General features: G+C 42.4%; 1 protein-coding gene and 1 pseudogene across 2 annotated transcripts in view; one reads left to right on the top strand and one right to left on the bottom strand.

Annotated features, from left to right (window-relative positions):
- The window catches only part of adcy8 (adenylate cyclase 8 (brain)), a 258,557-nt gene that overhangs the window by 132,464 nt on the left and 106,186 nt on the right, over positions 1 to 19,907 (bottom strand). The window lies entirely within an intron of this gene.
- On the top strand, positions 10,196 to 18,004 carry LOC149981665 (uncharacterized; annotated as a pseudogene).

Raw genomic sequence — 19,907 nt, 5'->3', positions numbered from 1 at the left:
GAGAGAGAAGAATAACAAATAATTAAAGAGCAGCAGTAGATAACAATAGCGGGGCTATATACAGGGTGTACCGGTACAGAGTCTATGTGTGGGGGCAATGGTGTTGAGGTAATATGAACATGTAGGTAGAGTTATTAGTTATTATTATTAAAGTGACTTTATATACTGTATATACACACATATACAGTGGGGCAAAAAAAGTATTTAGTCAGCCACCAATTGTGCAAGTTCTCCCACTTAAAAAGATGAGAGAGGCCTGTAATTTTCATCACAGGTACACTTCAACCTCAAGACTTAACCAATCCTGTGAAGGTGTTAGGCAACTCAGGTGTATATACTTTAACGGAAAAAATAGATAAGATGGAAGTTTATGAAGTCGGGCCCTGCGTAGAAATCTATGGGAAAGTCCAGCCAATCTTTTGATACAGGTTGCAGGGATGAGTATCAAAACTGTCACCTGTAACAAAACGAAGGGCACCAAGAGTAGTAGCAGATGCACCTTGACAAATAATATCACCATAATCAAGCACAGATAAAAAGGTTGATTGAATAATCTGCTTCCTACTGCTTAGAGTAATGCACCATCTGTTTCTGTAGAAAAGGCCAACTTTAAATATTAGCTTGTCCGTTTTTAAATGTACGCAAATAGATTATACAAGTGGTTAGGCACTTCCAACACACAAATGTTTCTTAAAAAGACTACAAGAGAAGAAGTACATTTCTCATCAACCCTCAACCATGAAAGACAGGCTTGCATGTTGTTGATGTTAGTTCTGTGTGTGCAGTTCAGGGAAAGGTGTGCTGCTCTGTTTTGAGCCAGCTGCAGCTTTTCTAGGTCTTTCTTTGCACCACCTGATCATATTACAGTATGACAGTAAGTAAGATGGGACAAAATCAAACCTGAACAACTAGTACAGTTGATCTTTGTGTCAAAAAACATATTTTTATGTTTATGCCTCTCCCCATCAACTTTGTCAATGTGACTTGATAACTGACCATCCAATGTTACTCCTAGGAGTTAACTTCTCCAACTTGTTCAATGGTCACTCCCTTTATTCGCAACTCCAGTTGAGGTCTCCACCCCACAGAATACAGTATGGAGCACCCTGGGGCGGCAGGGTAGCCTAGTCATTAGAGCATTGGACTAGTAACCGAAAGGTTGCAAGTTCAAATCCCCAAGCTGACAACGGTACAAATCTGTCATTCTCCTCCTGAACAGGCAGTTAACCCACTGTTCCTCATTGAAAATAAGAATTTGTTCTTAACTGACTTGCCTAGTTAAATAAAGGTAAAAAAAAAACTTTTAACTCAACATATTTTGAGATGTGCCTTGTAAGAAGCTACATTTGCACCAGTGAGTAAGAATGCTGTACAAATGTAACTCCTATGTGGTTACAGTGCCCCATCAATTTCAAATGTACAGATTTGAAGGCAGCTAGTGTTAAACCTTAAATGGTTGAGCATTTTGCCATGTCCTTTTGGTCTCTTTTGGCCTGTAGTCGCTGCCAGTTGGAAGCCTTTGTTAAGGCCTCTAGAAGTGCAAGTGCTATACAGTGCATTCAGAAAGTATTCAGACCCCTTGACTTTTTACACTTTTTGTTATGTTACAGCCTTATTCTAAAGTGGATTATATAGTTTTTACCCCGCCATCAATCTGCACACAATACCCCATAATGACAAAGCAAAAACAGATTTTTAGACATTTTAGCAAATGTTTAAAAATGTTAAAACTGAAATATTACATTCTACATAAGTTTTCAGACCCTTTACTGAGTACTTTATTGAAGCACCTTTGGCAGCGATTACAGCCTCAAGTCTACTTGGGTATGACGCTACAAGCTTGGCACAACTGTATTTGGGGGAGTTCCTCCCATTCTTTTCTGCAGATCCTATCAAACTGTCAGGTTGGATGGGGAGCGTCGCTGCACAGCTATTTTCAGGTCTCTCCAAAGATGTTAGATCAGTTTTTAATTTGCAAAAAAAATTCTGAAGGCTTTGTCATTATGGGGTATTGTGTATAGATTGATGAGGAAATGTTTTTATTAAATCAATTTTAGAAGAAAGCTGTAACGTAACAATATGTGGAAAATGTGAAGGGGTCTGAATATCCTGTAAAACCCCAAATGTTCATTAATATGCTGTAATGTGTGAACACCTTACCTAGCAGCGAAGATGCTTGCATTTCAATTACAGTAAAATACTGTGAAATACAAACCCCTCTCCTCAATTAATTCATTCTGATTATGGTAGCTTTTTTTTTCTCAGTATAATACAGTACATTTTACGGTACTTGCTTTGATACGTACATGCTTTGATAAGTACATTTTTGGAATTTCTTTCCTTCTTAATGTGTTTGAGCCAATTAGTTGTATTGTGACAAGGTAGGGGTGGTATATAGAATATAGCCCTATTTGGTAAAAGACCAAGTCCATATGATGGCAAGAACTGCTCAAATAAATCTTAAAGTGCAGTCGCAAAACCCTCAAGTGCTATGATGAAACTGGGTCTCATGAGGACCACCACAGGAAAGGAAGACCCAGAGTTACCTCCGTTGCAGAGGGCAAGTGCATTATAGTTACCGGCCTCGGAAATTGCAGCCCAAATTGTAAGGATAGACGATGGGAGACGAGAAGCACCAGGGATGGGGGGCGGGAGCAGGCGTGACACACATAAATGCTTCACAGTGTTCAAGTAACAGACACATCTCAACATCAACTGTTCAGCGGAGACTGCATGCTCGAATTGCTGCAAAGAAACCACTACTAAAAGACACCAATAAGAAGAAGAGACTTGCCTGGGCCAAGAAACATGAGCAATGTACATTAGATCGGTGGAAATCTGTCCTTTGGTCTGATGAGTCCAAATTAGAGATTTTTGGTTTCAACCGCTGTGTCTTTGTGAGACACAGAGTAGGTGAACGGATGACCTCCACATGTGTGGTTCCCATGTGGAGGAGGAAGTGTGGTGGTGTGGGGGTGCTTCGCTGGTGACACTGTCTGTGATTTATTTAGAATTCAAGGCACACTTAACCAGCATGGCTACTACAGCATTCTACAGCGGTACGCCATCCCATCTGGTTTGCGCTTAGTGGGACTATCATTTGTTTTCCAACAGGACAATGACCCAAAACACACCTCCAGGCTGTGTAAGGGCCATTTGAAGGAGAGTGATGGAGTGCTGCATCAGATGGCCTGGCCTCCACAATCACCCGACCTCAACCCAGTTGAGATGGTTTGGGATGAGTTGGACCACAGAGTGGACGAAAAGAGGCCAACAAGTGCTCAGCATATGTGGGAACTCCTTTAAGACTGTTGGAAAATCATTCCAGGCAAAGCTGGTTGAGAGAATGCCAAGAGTGTGCAAAGCTGTCATCAAGGCAAAGGGTGGCAACTTTGAAGAATCTCCAAATATATTTTGATTTGTTTACCACTTTTTTGGTTACTACATGATTCCATATTTGTTATTTCATAGTGTTGATGCCTTCACTATTATTCTACAATGTAGAAAATAGTACAAATAAAGAAAAACCCTTGAATGAGTAGGTGTGTCCAAACTTTTGACGGGTACTGTATATTACAGGAGGTTAACTTGCCACTGAGCTGCCTGTAAATTACTGTCAAATTCATGGTAACCCCTTTAAACTGTAGAGAAGACAAGTTGAGACAGAGGGAGAGGAACAGTGAGGGAGAGGAAGTAAGGAAAGATGGCTGTGGTGGATGAGACAGTGGAAGTGGGAGAGAGACAGACAGACAGTGAGAGGGAGGTTGCTATAGTTAGAGTGCAAGTAGAGAGAGAGAGGGGGATGGTGGCTTGGCTTTTAGTGGCAAAATTAGAGATGATGTCCACTAGAGCGCACACAGAGCTTACTTCTCCAACCCAACCCCTGCCCCCAAACCCTGGAGCATTGGTTACAATGCAGATGCAGTGGACCAAACATTAGCAATGGTTCATTGCTAAAATGCCTAGCTGTCTAGACCAGTGGTTCTGAAACTGTGGGTCACGGCAAAGGTCCAGGTGGGTAGCGGGTTGACATTTCTTGTGCATTTTCATATTTTTTTGTGTGCTTACCACTCAACTCTTATGGTGGGTTACGACTCAAAAGACACCTCAATTGGATGTTACTGTGTAACTTTGTTTTCTTTTGCACATTTCTTACTTTTTAACTCTGCATTGTTGTACACGGGCTCATAAGTAAGCATTTCACTGTAAAGTCTACACATTCATTTGATTTGGTTTCCATGGTTGCTATGTTAATGGTTAAAATGAATGTCACAAGCAAGAGTGGGAAAGAGTCGCCAGAGTAAAATTAAACCAATCAATCCAGCGAGATTTAAGTGACAAATGGATTTTGCACCCCTCAAACACAGGAAATGGATGACTGAAAAGTAGAGCTCGTCAGGTGGGCAGGGCATGCACATTGCTAGCCCTTGTGTCCTTAAGATTACATTCACACAGATGAGACACTTATTTGTTCACATTATCTGTGGCTGCTTCCAAGGATGGCTTTGTTTTGCTCCATTAAAAGATCCAGTGGTTTATCTTTGGCAGCGTAGTTCCAGGAAATACTATGCCTTAAAAGCTTTCTGCGGCTATCTCTGACCAAGCAATGATAGATCCACTCTCTGTACAGTAAACAATAATCGGAATATGTGTGTATATGTGTGTGTGTGTTTATGCATAATGTGAGCGAGTGTGTGTGCATGTATCTTGGTAACTGCTTTTACACAGTGGGTGTGTAGACATGGATCATTAGAGAGCTACTTGTCCATCCCCTTGTATGTGCTGTATTCTATGTAGGTAGGGGCTTACAGAGCAGGGAAGCATACATTCTAGTTTTCTAGTATGACCCTGTCACAATTTAAGTACTGAACTATAATTGATTGAGTTCCAAGTTCGTAGTTATCAACAGCTCTCTAATCATTCCAGATTAATCTGTCTGCACTCTCCAGTCTCTGCCTCTGGTTTCCCAGCCTGTCTGGTTATAGTTCCCTGTTTATCTGGTTCTCATTTCCTGCTTGTCTAGTATCCACACAATATTCTCATGGGTCTTCCCTGTCTCTGGTTCTGGCTCTATCTCTATCCTTAATGGTTTCAGTGGTCTTACCTGTCTCTGGTTCTCCAATGGACTAATTATCTTTGGCTCCTATCCAACAGTCTGAATGGTCTCCAGTTTACATTTGACTCATTTAGCACACACTCTTATATATTTCAAGTTAGTGCATTCATCTTAAGACCACCACAACCACTCGTCCCCGGCATGCCGGCATGCGCCAGGTAGGTATAAAAGTTGTATGCAGGAAAAAATCTGGTAAAAATGGGCCTATTTGTAAGGGGGTAATATAAACATTGACAACAAAAACCCACACGTACAATACAGCATTTCTCAACCATTTCTGTACCAGTGACTGGTGAGACATGGTCTTCATCTTTTTTTCATGTTCATGTTTAAAACAAATGCAATATGTAAAAACCCCACTACATCTGTAGCCATATACAGTGCCTTGCGAAAGTATTCGGCCCCCTTGAACTTTGTGACCTTTTGCCACATTTCAGGCTTCAAACATAAATTTATTGGATATTTCAAACTTTTTTAACAAATCAAAAACTGAAAAATTGGGCGTGCAAAATTATTCAGCCCCTTTACTTTCAGTGCAGCAAACTCTCTCCAGAAGTTCAGTGAGGATCTCTGAATGATCCAATGTTGACCTAAATGACTAATGATGATAAATACAATCCACCTGTGTGTAATCAAGTCTCCGTATAAATGCACCTGCACTGTGATAGACTCAGAGGTCCGTTAAAAGCGCAGAGAGCATCATGAAGAACAAGGAACACACCAGGCAGGTCCGAGATACTGTTGTGAAGAAGTTTAAAGCCGGATTTGGATACAAAAAGATTTCCCAAGCTTTAAACATCCCAAGGAGCACTGTGCAAGCGATAATATTGAAATTGAAGGAGTATCAGACCACTGCAAATCTACCAAGACCTGGCCGTCCCTCTAAACTTTCAGCTCATACAAGGAGAAGACTGATCAGAGATGCAGCCAAGAGGCCCATGATCACTCTGGATGAACTGCAGAGATCTACAGCTGAGGTGGGAGACTCTGTCCATAGGACAACAATCAGTCGTATATTGCACAAATCTGGCCTTTATGGAAGAGTGGCAAGAAGAAAGCCATTTCTTAAAGATGTCCATAAAAAGTGTTGTTTAAAGTTTGCCACAAGCCACCTGGGAGACACACCAAACATGTGGAAGAAGGTGCTCTGGTCAGATGAAACCAAAATTGAACTTTTTGGCAACAATGCAAAACGTTATGTTTGGCGTAAAAGCAACACAGCTGAACACACCATCCCCACTGTCAAACATGGTGGTGGCAGCATCATGGTTTGGGCCTGCTTTTCTTCAGCAGGGACAGGGAAGATGGTTAAAATTGATGGGAAGATGGATGGAGCCAAATACAGGACCATTCTGGAAGAAAACCTGATGGAGTCTGCAAAAGACCTGAGACTGGGACGGAGATTTGTCTTCCAACAAGACAATGATCCAAAACATAAAGCAAAATCTACAATGGAATGGTTCAAAAATAAACATATCCAGGTGTTAGAATGGCCAAGTCAAAGTCCAGACCTGAATCCAATCGAGAATCTGTGGAAAGAACTGAAAACTGCTGTTCACAAATGCTCTCCATCCAACCTCACTGAGCTCGAGCTGTTTTGCAAGGAGGAATGGGAAAACATTTCAGTCTCTCGATGTGCAAAACTGATAGAGACATACCCCAAGCGACTTACAGCTGTAATCGCAGCAAAAGGTGGCGCTACAAAGTATTAACTTAAGGGGGCTGAATAATTTTGCACGCCCAATTTTTCAGTTTTTGATTTGTTAAAAAAGTTTGAAATATCCAATAAATGTCGTTCAACTTCATGATTGTGTCCCACTTGTTGTTGATTCTTCACAAAAAAATACAGTTTTATATCTTTATGTTTGAAGCCTGAAATGTGGCAAAAGGTCGCAAAGTTCAAGGGGGCCGAATACTTTCGCAAGGCACTGTGTATATATATATATACAGTACATGTAAACTCAGCAAATAAATAATTGTCTTCTCACTGACAACTGCGTTTATTTTCAGCAAACTTAACATATGTAAATATTTGTGTGAACATAACAAGATTCAACAACTGAGACATAAACTGAACAAGTTCCACAGACATGTGACTAACAGAAATGGAATAATGCGTCCCTGAACAAAGGGGGGGTCAAAATCAAAAGTAACAGTCAGTATCTGGTGTGGCCACCAGCTGTATTAAGTACTGCAGTGCATCTCCTCCTCATGGACTGCACCAGATTTGCCAGTTCTTGCTGTGAGATGTTACCCCACTCTTCCACCAAGGCACCTGCAAGTTCCCAGATATATCTGGGGGGAATGGCCCTAGCCCTCACCCTCCGATCCAACAGGTCCCAGATGTGCTCAATGGGACTGAGATCCGGGCTCCTCGCTGGCCATGGCAGAACACTGACATTCCCGTCTTGTAGGAAATCACACACAGAACGAGTAGTATGGCTGGTATTGTCATGCTGGAGGGTCATGTCAGGATGAGCCTGCAGGAAGGGTACCACATGAGGGAGGAGGATGTCTTCCCTGTAATGCACAGAGTTGAGATTGCCTGCAATGACAACAAGCTCAGTCCGATGATGCTGTGACACACCGTGACGGACCCTCCACCTCCAAATTGATCCCACTCCAGAGTACAGGCCTCGGTGTAACGGTCATTCCTACGACGATAAACACCAATCTGACCATCACCCCTGGTGAGACAAAACCACGTCTCGTCAGTGAAGAGCACTTTTTGCCAGTCCTGTCCGGTCCAGCGACGGTGGGTTTGTGCCCATAGGTGATGTTGTTGCCGGTGATGTCTGGTGAGGACTTACCTTACAACAGGCCTACAAGCACTCAGTCCAACCTTTCTCAGCCTATTGCGGACAGTCTGCGAACTGATGGAGAGATTGTGCATTCCTGGTGTAACTTGGGCAGTTGTTGTTGCCATCCTGTACCTGTCCCGCAGGTGTGATGTTCGGATGTACTGATCATTTTGTGAAGGTGTTGTTACCCAAAGTCTGCCACTGCGAGGAAGATCAGCTGTCCGTCCTGTCTCCCTGTAGTGCTGTCTTAGGCGTCTCATAGTATGGACCTCATGCCTCCTTGTGCCTAAGGCACATTCACGTAGATGAGCAGGGACCCTGTGCATCTTTCTTTTGGTGGTTTTCAGAGGCAGTAGAAAGGCCTCTTTAGTGTCCTAAGTTTTCATAACTGTGACCTTAATTGCCTACTGTAAGCTGTTAGTGTCTTTGTGGTTCATTGAACAATCATGGGAAACAGTGTTTAAACCCTTTACAATGAAGATCTGTGAAGTTATTTGGATTTTAACGAATTATCTTTGAAAGACAGGGTCCTGAAAAAGGGATGTTTCTTTTTTTTATGTTTTTATATATATATAATCCCTAATGAAATGTGTATGAATAGCAAGCAAGGCACTCGAACACCACAACATGTCAAAGTCAACATACAATACACATTGGGCTCCCGAGTGGCACAGTCGTCTAACACCTGGTTCGGATCCAGACTGCAACACGTCAGGCCGTGAATGGGTGTCCCATAGGGCAGTTCACAATTGGCCCATCTTCATCAGGTTTGACTGGGGTAGGCTTCATTGTAAATAAGAATTTGTACTAACTTGACTATGCTTAATAAAGGTTAATTTAAAGAAATTGGTACACACACTTCACCACAGTGTTCCCCTACTCTATATAAGTTTATAGACGTATTGTTTAATTGATGTATTGTTAAAATAAAGGTTCAATAAAGTAAGTAATAAACTTGAGTTATTACCGATTTTTTATTATTTATTATCTTCAATAGCGGTAAAGACTGACTTCAAGTCCTCCATCCCCCACTTAGTCTGACTGCTGCTCTCTCTGCCTCCACAACAAACCCCCGCCCGGCCATCTAGAGGTGTGAATACCCAGCGGTAAGAGGACGGTAAGTGCTTTACAGCAGAAAGAAACTTGGGATTTGGGACCAACAGCACAATCTTGTGAAGAGGGTGTTCCAAATACTGCAATTGTAAATTGTCTGTACATTTATTATTTTTTATTTGTGTGGTTTGTGGTGTGCTCACTTATGACATTAGATCAGTGTTGGCTACTAACTTGGCCCTTATCTTAAATATTTCACTTCTGTGTTTGGAGATATTGGATCAGCATTCTTGTCATGTCTCCTGTACATTTTATGTAGGGAAGCTAATGATCCATCATGTAGGACATTCCTGGGAGTGTGTACACTTTTATTTTTTATTAGCATAGCATTTTTGTCTTCTATAGTTATGTTCTTGAAAATGTATCAATTTACCAATTCGGAAACTTGGGAGGCCACTTGGGTACATTTGGGCAAATCGTGAGGGACACCTGGATGACTTCATACTAAATGTCATGTAGCTTGCTCATTCTTGAAGTTATCGGTCTGAAACTTTGCACATACACTGTTTACACCATGTAAACCACATCTAGCTTCCTAGCTGAATGTGTGGCTTTTCTATTTCATGTCAAAGATGATGCAACAAAAATAGAACTAGAAAACAGGTGCTTTTTTCTTTGTATTATCTTTTACCAGATCTATTGTGTAATGTGCTGCTACATTAATTTCACATTTCCTCAAATGGTATCAAGAATATGCATATCCTTGCTTCAGGTCCTGAGCTACAGGCAGTTAGATTTGGGAATGTCATTTTAGGCGGAAATTGAAAAGAAGGGCAGCTTCAAGGGCAGCTACATTACATCTGAAACTAAATATAAAACAGAACATTATTAAGCCACTACATATCTACAATACAATATAGGTGTCACGCCCTGGCCATAGAGAGGCTTTTATTCTCTATTTTGGTTAGGCCAGGGTGTGACTATGGTGGGCATTCTATGTTAATATTCTATGTTTTGGATTTTCTGTGTTGTCTGGCCGGGTGTGGTTCTCAATCAGAGGCAGTTGTCTATCGTTGTCTCTGATTGAGAACCATACTTAGGTAGCCTTTTCCCACATGTGTGGTGTGGGTAGTTTTTTCTTGTTTAGTATGTTTTGCACCTGACAGAGCTGTTTTGGTTGTTCTTTTGTTACTTGTTGTATTTAGTGTTCAGTTTAATAAATAACATGAACACGTACCATGCTGCACCTTGGTCCTCACCTTCTTCCACCAACAGCCGTTACAGAACTACCCACCACCAACGGACCAAGCAGCGTGGTAAAAAGGAGGAATGAACATGGGAGGAGATCCTGGCTGGAAGGGATCACCTCCCATGGGAACAGGTGGAGGCAGCCAGGAGAGCGGAGGCAGCCCGGAGAGAGGAGCCAGAGATACGAGGGAACACGGCTGGCAAGGAAGCCCGAGAGGCAGCCCCAAAAATGTATTGGGGGGAAGGCACACAGGGAGTGTGCGAAGCCAGGTAGAAGACCTGCGCCAACTTCCTGTGCTTACCGGAGAGAGAGAGGGACCGGGCAGGCACCGTGTTATGCGGTGGAGCGCACAGTTTCCCCAGTGCGTGTGCATAGCCCGGTGCGGTACATTCCAGCTCCTCGTATCGGCCGGGCTAGAGTGGGCATCGAGCCAGGTGCAATGAAGCCGGCTTCACGCATCTGGTCTCCAGTGCGTCTCCTTGGGCCGGCATACATGGCACCAGCCTTACACATGGTGTCCCCGGTTCGGCAGCACAGCCCAGTGCGGCCTATTCCACCTCGATGCACTGGTCGGGCTACGGGGAGCATTCAACCAGGTAAGGTAAGGCAGGCTAGGTGCTCAAGAGGTCCAGTGCGCCTGCACGGTCCGGTCTATCCAGTGCCACCTGCATGCACCAGCCCACCGGTGGCAGCCCCCCGCACCAGGCTGTCTCTCCGTTTTCTGCCTACAGGGTCTCCCGCCTGTCCAGCTCTGCCAGAGCCTTCCTCCACTCCAGCGCTGCTAGAGCCTCCCGTCTGTCCTGAGCTGCTAGAGTCTCCCTTCTGTCCTGAGCCGCCAGCCAGCCAGGAGCTGCCAGAGCCGCCAGCTAGCCAGGAGCTGCCAGAGCCGCCAGCCAGCCAGGAGTTGCCAGAGCCGCCAGCCAGCCAGGAGCTGCCAGAGCCGCCAGCCAGCCAGGAGCTGCCAGAGCCGCCAGCCAGCCAGGAGCCGCCAGAGCCGCCAGCCAGCCAGGAGCCGCCAGAGCCGCCAGCCAGCCAGGAGCCGCCAGAGCCGCCAGCCAGCCAGGAGCCGCCAGCCAGCCAGGAGTTGCCAGAGCCGCCAGCCAGCCAGGAGCTGCCAGAGCCGCCAGCCAGCCAGGAGCTGCCAGAGCCGCCAGCCAGCCAGGAGCTGCCAGAGCCGCCAGCCAGCCAGGAGCCGCCAGAGCCGCCAGCCAGCCAGGAGCCCCCAGAGCCGCCAGCCAGCCAGGAGCCGCCAGAGCCGTCAATCAGCCAGGCGATGCCAGAATCGCCCTTTACTCCAGTGCTGCCGGAGTCTCCCGCCTATTCAGGACCCATTTCTAGGGTCGGTGGCGAGGGTCCACGTCCCGAGCCAGAACCGCCACTGAGGACAGACGCCCACCCAGACCCTCCTCTACAGGTTCAGGTTTTGCGGCCGGAGTCCGCACCTTCGGGGGGGGGGGTACTGTCACATTCTGACCTTTATTTCCTTTGTTTTGTCTTTATTTAGTATGGTCAGGGCGCGAGTTGGGGTGGGCAGTCTGTTTGTGTTTCTATGTTTTTTCTATTTCTGTGTTTGGCCTGATTATTGTTCTCAGAGGCAGCTGTCTATCGTTGTCCCTGATTGAGAACCATATTTAGGTAGCCTGGGTTTCACTGTTGGTTTGTGGGTGTTTGTTTCCTGTGTCAGTGTTTGTGCCACACGGAACTGTTTCGGTTCGTTTATATTCACTTTATTGTTTTTGTATTTCATAGTGTTCAGTCTTTTCTATTAAAACATGGGCACTTACCACACTGCTTAATGGTCTGATCCTTGCTACACCTCTTCAGACGAAGAGGAGGAGATCTGCCATTACAGTTATGTTTTTTTGTATTATCTTGCGTTGGCGGCTAGCCAACGTCTCATGTGCATTTCTCTGTTAGAGTGTGATAAAACTGTAATGGTGCTCTACTGTAACGTTAGCAGCTGTAATGGTGCTCGGCAATACATGCTTCGCCTTTTTGAGACTTCCAAGTGACTAACGTTATTACAGAACATTACTGAAAACATGTTAGGTAGCTAGCTAACATTGTGTACTTGGTGGAGAGTTGACAAGCAAGCTCACTAGCTAGGTTTTGTGAAGTAGCTAGCTAGTATTCACAAAACTTAGCTAGCTAGCCAGATATAATAATGGGACATGCGCAAAATGTAATATCTAGTTATGGAAAGGCCCCAACACAATCCGCTCTAAGGGAAGTGTTACCTCTGCCTGCTTTATCAAGTATTGGAGTGGCATCCATGCTGTCAGATGGGTGAGAACACATGCTTCATTTCAATAGGATTAGCTAGACACCCTGTTCCTATTCCTTTCAATGATGGCTATTGAGTAGTGTGAACTTTCTTGTGTGTGCATCATTCATGGTTGGTTTCTGTGTTATGGCCCTATCTTTGTGCCTGCCTTCTTTGAGTAGCCTATGTGGGGGTGTATCTCTCTTGTACTGTCATGTCTCTCTCTCTAGTATTCAACATGTTTACCAGTAATGATTAGTATGATTAGAGTATAAACAACTTTCTTTTTCTGAAGAAGGGATGAGTTTCTGGAGGAGCCTGGAGTGGTTGAGCTAGATGCGAGCACCATGAAGGTAACAAAAGGCGAAAACAGGCTACACAAGTTTTTTTTCCCCCGTTAACTATTCCCAGACATTATCACCCTATGTGTATTACCAATGTTGTACAGATGTTTTTCAGTGAATTTACTTTTTTTGTTATGTTCTATCACTTCTATTTAGTCTGATAAATATGAGCATCTCTGAAGAGACCATAGGTCAATAACCTAATGAATAGTGTGTAAGATTGTTCTTAGTATTTGTGATGAGCTAGTGTTCTTACTTTTGTTGTTTGTATTTACAATTTGCCATTATATTATTATTCTGTCTTATTTGCGATTGCATCGATTGGGATGATGAAATTGGTGAAGACAAGAGTGGTGCTGATGAGACCTGGAGTCCCTCTAAGGAATCACAGGTGAATGAAAATTCTGATGAGTCTGACGAGTTTGAAGATTCTTGGGACAGTAGCTCGAACAAAGAATACATTTCTGCACTTTGTGTGCGGTATGTTTATCATTCTAAGCCTTTAGCCATGTATACATTTAAATGTGCATCTACATTTTCTATGTGTTAAAACAGAATGAGTGGATCTCTCCATCCACAGCTGCACACTGATAGACTACAGGTCATCAGTGTGAAAGAGACAGTGCATGACTCCATCCTTTTATAAGAGTCTTCTGCTACAGACGCACCTCCATCCACAGACGCACCTCCATCCACAGAAACGCCTGACCCACATCAAGTGATTTGCGAGGATGACATCATTGTCAAGCATGCTTCCATCACTAATGAAGTCAGTTTAATATATCTGACAATGTGCTACCTGTGGATCGGTGCCCATTCCACAACCAGGGATCAGGTGAAGATTTCCATCCCCTTCCACCCTTTGAGGTCCACATCAGTTCGAGAGGCACAGCAAGCATCCTTGAATGGGTGAGTTAACCCAATGCTAGCATGGGTTTATTGTACTTCTCTACATGCATGCAATGTAGGATGTCATAGACTTGTATCTTTGAACTTCCTATGCTATTTAGACACTGGTTGGCATCCACCCAAGTAAGGATGCTTGCACAAATGTATTTGTATCTTTAAATATTTTATTTTGGATATAAAAAATATATTTGATATTATTTTTAGTGTATATTTTTTATCCAGATTGTCTCATCTATTTTTTTAATCAAAATGCATTTTTTTCCGCAGAAAGGCCTTCTGGAACTTGTGAACTTTCATGCCATCTGTAAATATGAATAACATTCTTAAAATTACGACATGGACATGCCGAGAGAAGTTCAGATTGGTCTGCCATATAGCACACTTCTGTCTATTTGAACTGGTTAGTATGTGTAGGTAATCCTGTTTAACGCAGCTTTTTTAACTTCTTCGATATAGGGGGCGCTCTTTTAATTTTTGGATGAAAAACGTTCCCGTTTTAAACAAGATATTTTGTCACGAAAAGATGCTCGACTATGCATATAATTGACAGCTTTGGAAAGAAAACACTCTGACGTTTCCAAAACTGCAAAGACATTGTCTGTGAGTGCCACAGAACTGATGTTACAGGCGAGACCCAGATAACAATCCAATCAGGAAGTGCCGCATTTTTTTGAAACTGCCTCATTCCAATGACTCCTTATATGGCTGTGAAGGAGCTAGGAGTCAGCTTACGTTTTCCCCAAGGTGTCTACAGCATTGTGACGTATTTGTAGGCTTATCATTGGAAGATTGACCATAAGAGACTACATCTACCAGCTGGTCGCTTGGTGTCCTCCGTTGCAATTATTGCGTAATCTCCAGCTGCAGTATTTTTCCGTTTGCTTCTGTTGAGAAGCCAGCTGCCACCACTGATAGATTATCAATAGATATGTGAAAAACACCTTGAGGATTGATTCTAAACAACGTGTGCCATGTTTCTGTCGATATTATGGAGCTAATTTGGAAAAAAGTTTGGCGTTGTAAGTGACTGCATTTTCCGGTATTTTTCTTAGCCAAACGTGATGAACAAAACGAAGCTATTTCGTCTACACAAATAATCTTTTGCTATCTAACTAAGAGTCTCGTCATTGAAAACATCAGAAGTTCTTCAAAGCTAAATTATTTTATTTGAATGCTTTTCTTGTTTTTGTGAAAATGTTGCCTGCTGAATGCTAGGCTTAATGCTATGCTAGTCTATCAATACTCTTACACAAATGCTTGTGTAGCTTTGGTTGAAAAGCATATTTTGAAAATCTGAGATGACAGTGTTGTTAACAAAAGGCTAAGCTTGTGTTTCAATATATTTATTTAATTTAATTAGCGATTTTCATGAATAGGAAACGTTGCGTTATGGTAATGAGCTTGAGGCTATGATTACGCTCCCGGATACGGGATTGCTCGTCGCTAGAGGTTAAAATATATATTGCTCTCCACTTTATGGAGGACCGAGTTTTGAAATCCGTGGAATTAGAGTATGATAGGAGACAGAGGGCAACCATGGCATCCGTGACAGGGAGAAGCGTCCAACCATGATGTATGCGGGTAAGATAGTCTAGCTACAGTTGAATTGGGAATTTACATACATTTAGGTTGGAGTCATTACAACTCATTTTTCAACCATTCCACAAATTTAGTGTTAAAACTTGTTAGAGATAGGGGGCAGTATTTCCCCTTTGGATGAATTGCGTGCCCATAGTGAACTGCATCAAAATCTGTCCTGAATTGCTAATATATGCATATTATTATTAATATTGGATAGAAAACACTCTGAAGTTTCTAAAACCGTTTGAATTATGTCTGTGAGTATAACAGAACTCACAGGGCAGGCAATCTTCCAAACTAGTTTTGAAATCCTGAAAGTTGGGGCAACTTTGACGTCATCGCCCCCTCCCTTCCCAACAAGTTATGGATCTGGAAACACTTCCTATGTCTTCTACTAGATGTTCTCATTCAGTAGAAAGTGTAATGGAGCATGTGCTGTGAACTTTGACCTAATGTGAAGAAAAGTAGTAAGTGTCGCAAAGATTTTCATGTGCTTGAAGGCGCGTATGCGTTAGAGTGCTTCCTTTGTTCCAATCAGCCTCAGATGAGCATGGATGTCCCGGTTGGAATGATATTCGATCTGTATGATTATAACATCCCGAAGATTGATTCTGCACTTAGTTTGACCAGTTTCGTCGACCTGTAATATGTAATTTGGAAGTTTTGATGCAAAATTATCCTGGACCAGAAGTCATTTTTTGGGCATTTGAGCTGAAAGTGGTAGCAAATGCTGCTACATGGACACTAGAATTGAACATTATGAAACAAAACGATTTATTGTTGAACAAGGACTCCTTGCACTACATTCTGATCGAAGATTATCAAAGGTAAGGGAATATTTATGTTGTAATTTTGTATTTCTGTTGACTCCAACATAGCGGAGAAATATTGTTACGTCTGAGCGCCGTCTCAGAATATTCCAATGTTAGGCTTTTTCCGTAACTTTAAAAAAAAATGTGACACAGCGGTTGCATTAAGAACCAGTGTATCTTTTTAATTACTGTATATGTAGAACATGTATCTTTAGTCAAAGTTTATGATGAGTATTTCTGTTATCTGGCGTAGCTTTCTATAATTCCTCCGGACAATTTGGAGCATTTTCTGAACATGGTCATTTCAATATTATCGCTTGCACAGTGCTCCTTGGGATGTTTAAAGCTTGGGAAATCTTTTTGTATCCAAATCCGGCTTTAAACTTCTTCACAACAGTATCTCGGACCTGCCTGGTGTGTTCCTTGTTCTTCATGATGCTCTCTGCGCTTTTAACGGACCTCTGAGTCTATCACAGTGCAGGTGAATTTATACAGAGACTTGATTACACACAGGTGGATTGTATTTATCCTCATTAGTCATTTAGGTCAACATTGGATCATTCAGAGATCCTCACTGAACTTCTGGAGAGAGTTTGCTGCACTGAAAGTAAAGGCGCTGAATAATTTTGCACGCCCAATTTTTCAGTTTTTGATTTGTTAAAAAAGTTTGAAATATCCAATAAATGTCGTTCCACTTCATGATTGTGTCCCACTTGTTGTTGATTCTTCACAAAAAAATACAGTTTTATATCTTTATGTTTGAAGCCTGAAATGTGGCAAAAGGTCGCAAAGTTCAAGGGGGCCGAATACTTTCGCAAGGCACTGTAAATGCGTCTGGAATAGGAAGTCATAGCCCACAATGAAGCATGGGACTTTTTGTTGGCCACAAACATTTTGCTGTCTGAAAATAATGGCAAAAAATTGGTCTCCTTGACTTGGTTGACATGCACACAGCCAAAGGAGGATTACAATTGAGTTGATTTCATGACGCATTCATTATGACTTCTCTTTGTTCTTTTTTTGTGATTTTTTTAGAGATCAACAGCTGATCTTGAGTGCTACCAGAACCATATTCTAATGTACGCCAGCAAGCGTTTTTCCTTTCACTATCAGTCTGAGGCCAGAACACTGCTGGCAGCACTCTATTACAACTTCCACCAGGACAGACCAGACAGGCAGAACACAGATGTAAGTCCCCATTCTATTTGAAGTCGATAGGGTAGAGAAGGAAGTTTTGAACAACAGAACTTTTCAAGTCTGCCCCACGCACCTGTTCGAACTCACACATTCGCCAAACACATTTCCTGAATTGCTTACATCCTCTCTCTCTCCTTGCCTCCTTTTCAAAACCTATATTGGAGAAGACGGTCAGAGGGGAGTGACCCTGGAAATTCTTCTATCATATACAATTGAGAAGTAGGCAAGGACATGGGATGCAAGACAAATGTTGTCAACAGGTACTTCTAAGTGTATTTACAGTATATTGTAAACCATCCTATGTCCTTTCTCTAAACCATTGAGGGAGGAGATGCACAACCGTATTTGTTCTGTTGTACACAAATTGTCCTTGAAAGTACATATTTCATAACACAATGCAAATTATGTTGATTTATATCTATAGAAGACTGTATTAATAACAACCCACATACATACAAACCATTTTACACCAAGTACATTACAATGACAGAATTTGAAAGAAGCAGTTTTATTTAGTTTTTGCACTACAGAATTCTTTGCTCCTCATAGTAACAATTATATTTCTTCTGACTTATCTGTTGGAATACATCTCTAGATTAACTTTAAAGGCCCTGATGGACTGAGACCCCTGCTGCTGGACCTCTCTAAAGACCCCTCTCCTCCACTATCAAGCAACTAGGGGGCGACCTCCCTGCCTGCCTCCCAGTCCCAACACCAAAACTGATGCAGCACTTTCTCCATCTACCAGGCCACACACAAAGACTGATGACAGGAACATACACATGGACAGCTTAAACTCTGTTTGGCTGGCATAGCGAATGAATGGGAATTGATCTAATGCTGTGCAGAGGGCCTACAATGTCAGACAATTTTCATAGGTTTACTTTAAACTGTAAACATGGCCTTACTTTTGAGAGTACATTTTTCATTAAAGGCCCACCGTCATCACATGATTACCCCATTCAATTTGCCAAAGGCTCGTCAAAAAATGTGACATCACAACTTGCAAACAAATTATTGGTTTAGGAGTGATATGATTATAGCCTATTGAAACACAGAGCAGACCATCCCCATCCCCAAACCCCTTGCTGTACACCTGAACCTTATTTTGATTTAGATGGTGGTCGGTGGTGTACATGTGAGGTCATTTGAATGGGGTGATCAGGTGATGACAGTTGGCCTTTAAACAGTTAGTTCAGATTAAATCTATAGAGGTCTTTACACACCTAGATCCATCTATCTATGCTGCTATGCCTTACCTGGACCACATGTCAGCCATAGCTCTATTATAAGATGTTGTTGGCCTCTTTACCCTACACTAATCCTAAAATCCCTGTGTTCATGGGGCTATACCTGCCTCTAGGGGTGTATATTATGTCTGGGCTGACACACATCTTTTATTTCTTGTTAGGTGACACAAGGTTCTGGATCATAGGTGTTTTTGATCTGGTTATATTCTGAATTTATGTTGTAGCCAAGGGTTAACTTGCATTTGATCATGTTCACATTGCATCTGAAATCCTGGAATCAGCGAGTCGACTGCGACCCCCCAGGACGCACCTCTTTTGTTATTTCATTTGTAACGAAACCCAACACTGACCTCTTTTTGGTTCGAGTTGATCCAGATCCAATACTAATGATGATGCTTGTTCAGTAGAACCTTTCTGAAAACATTGTCCCTGCTACCACTAGCTAGCAGCTGACTACTCTGTTGTTTACATTCAAGCTCTCTCACGCATGCTCCCTCATGCCCAAGCGCTCTCTCTCGCATCTATGCACTCTCCCACAACCATAGACTGTTTATAAATAAACAACACAAGAAGCGGAGGGAAGCCTGGGGTCATGAACGACTCACTGATTACCACTTTAAATATGTTATTGCGTTTATTTGTCCATGGGTAGTTATGTGTTTTATATCCCAGTCGAAAACACTTCTGGAATATCGGTACCCTAACCTAATAATTTCATGCCTTTGTCTTATTTCACATTTCACTGGACACCCCCATGTCTCCTTGAATAGCAAGGCTTGGAGTTAACTGTTGTTTCGAGGGTGACATTTCAACAGCAGAATTATGTCAACGGTAACCAATTTTCGACATAGACAAACCTTGTCTAAAAGTGTTCCTTTTGAAACTTTATCTCCGGAAAAAAACATATGCAAACAAATGAATGTGAAATATGTATTTATTCAAGCACACTCATACATATATATATATATATATATATATATATATATATATAAATAAAATCGGACATTTCCCCATTTAAACTTTGTTGTGTAGTGATGACACTTTTGGGTGAGAAATAAACTAAGAACCTTTACAATGTTTGATATGACGACATGGTGTGCCCAGTAAGAACGTTCTTGATGTCCTGAAGATGCACCTGCCAGGTGTTTGTGTGTGGAGAATGCAAACTGAGGGAGAGGTTGTGTTCACAGCAAGTGACATGATGCCAATAAGTGTCTTGACAACAGACACAACATTCTTGCGCGCAGGGTGGAACCCAGTGTACTGTGAATCGGGATTTCTTAATTTTTTTAACCTAAATTTAACGATCAGGGAAAGTGTCCCTGATTCTCC

Source organism: Oncorhynchus mykiss, chromosome 8, assembly GCF_057628025.1.
Source record: "Oncorhynchus mykiss isolate SJ-2025 chromosome 8, ASM5762802v1, whole genome shotgun sequence".
Classification (NCBI taxonomy): Eukaryota; Metazoa; Chordata; class Actinopteri; order Salmoniformes; family Salmonidae; genus Oncorhynchus; species Oncorhynchus mykiss.
The sequence above is the reverse complement of the archived record's forward strand: the minus strand, read 5'-3'. Positions and strand labels throughout refer to the sequence as shown.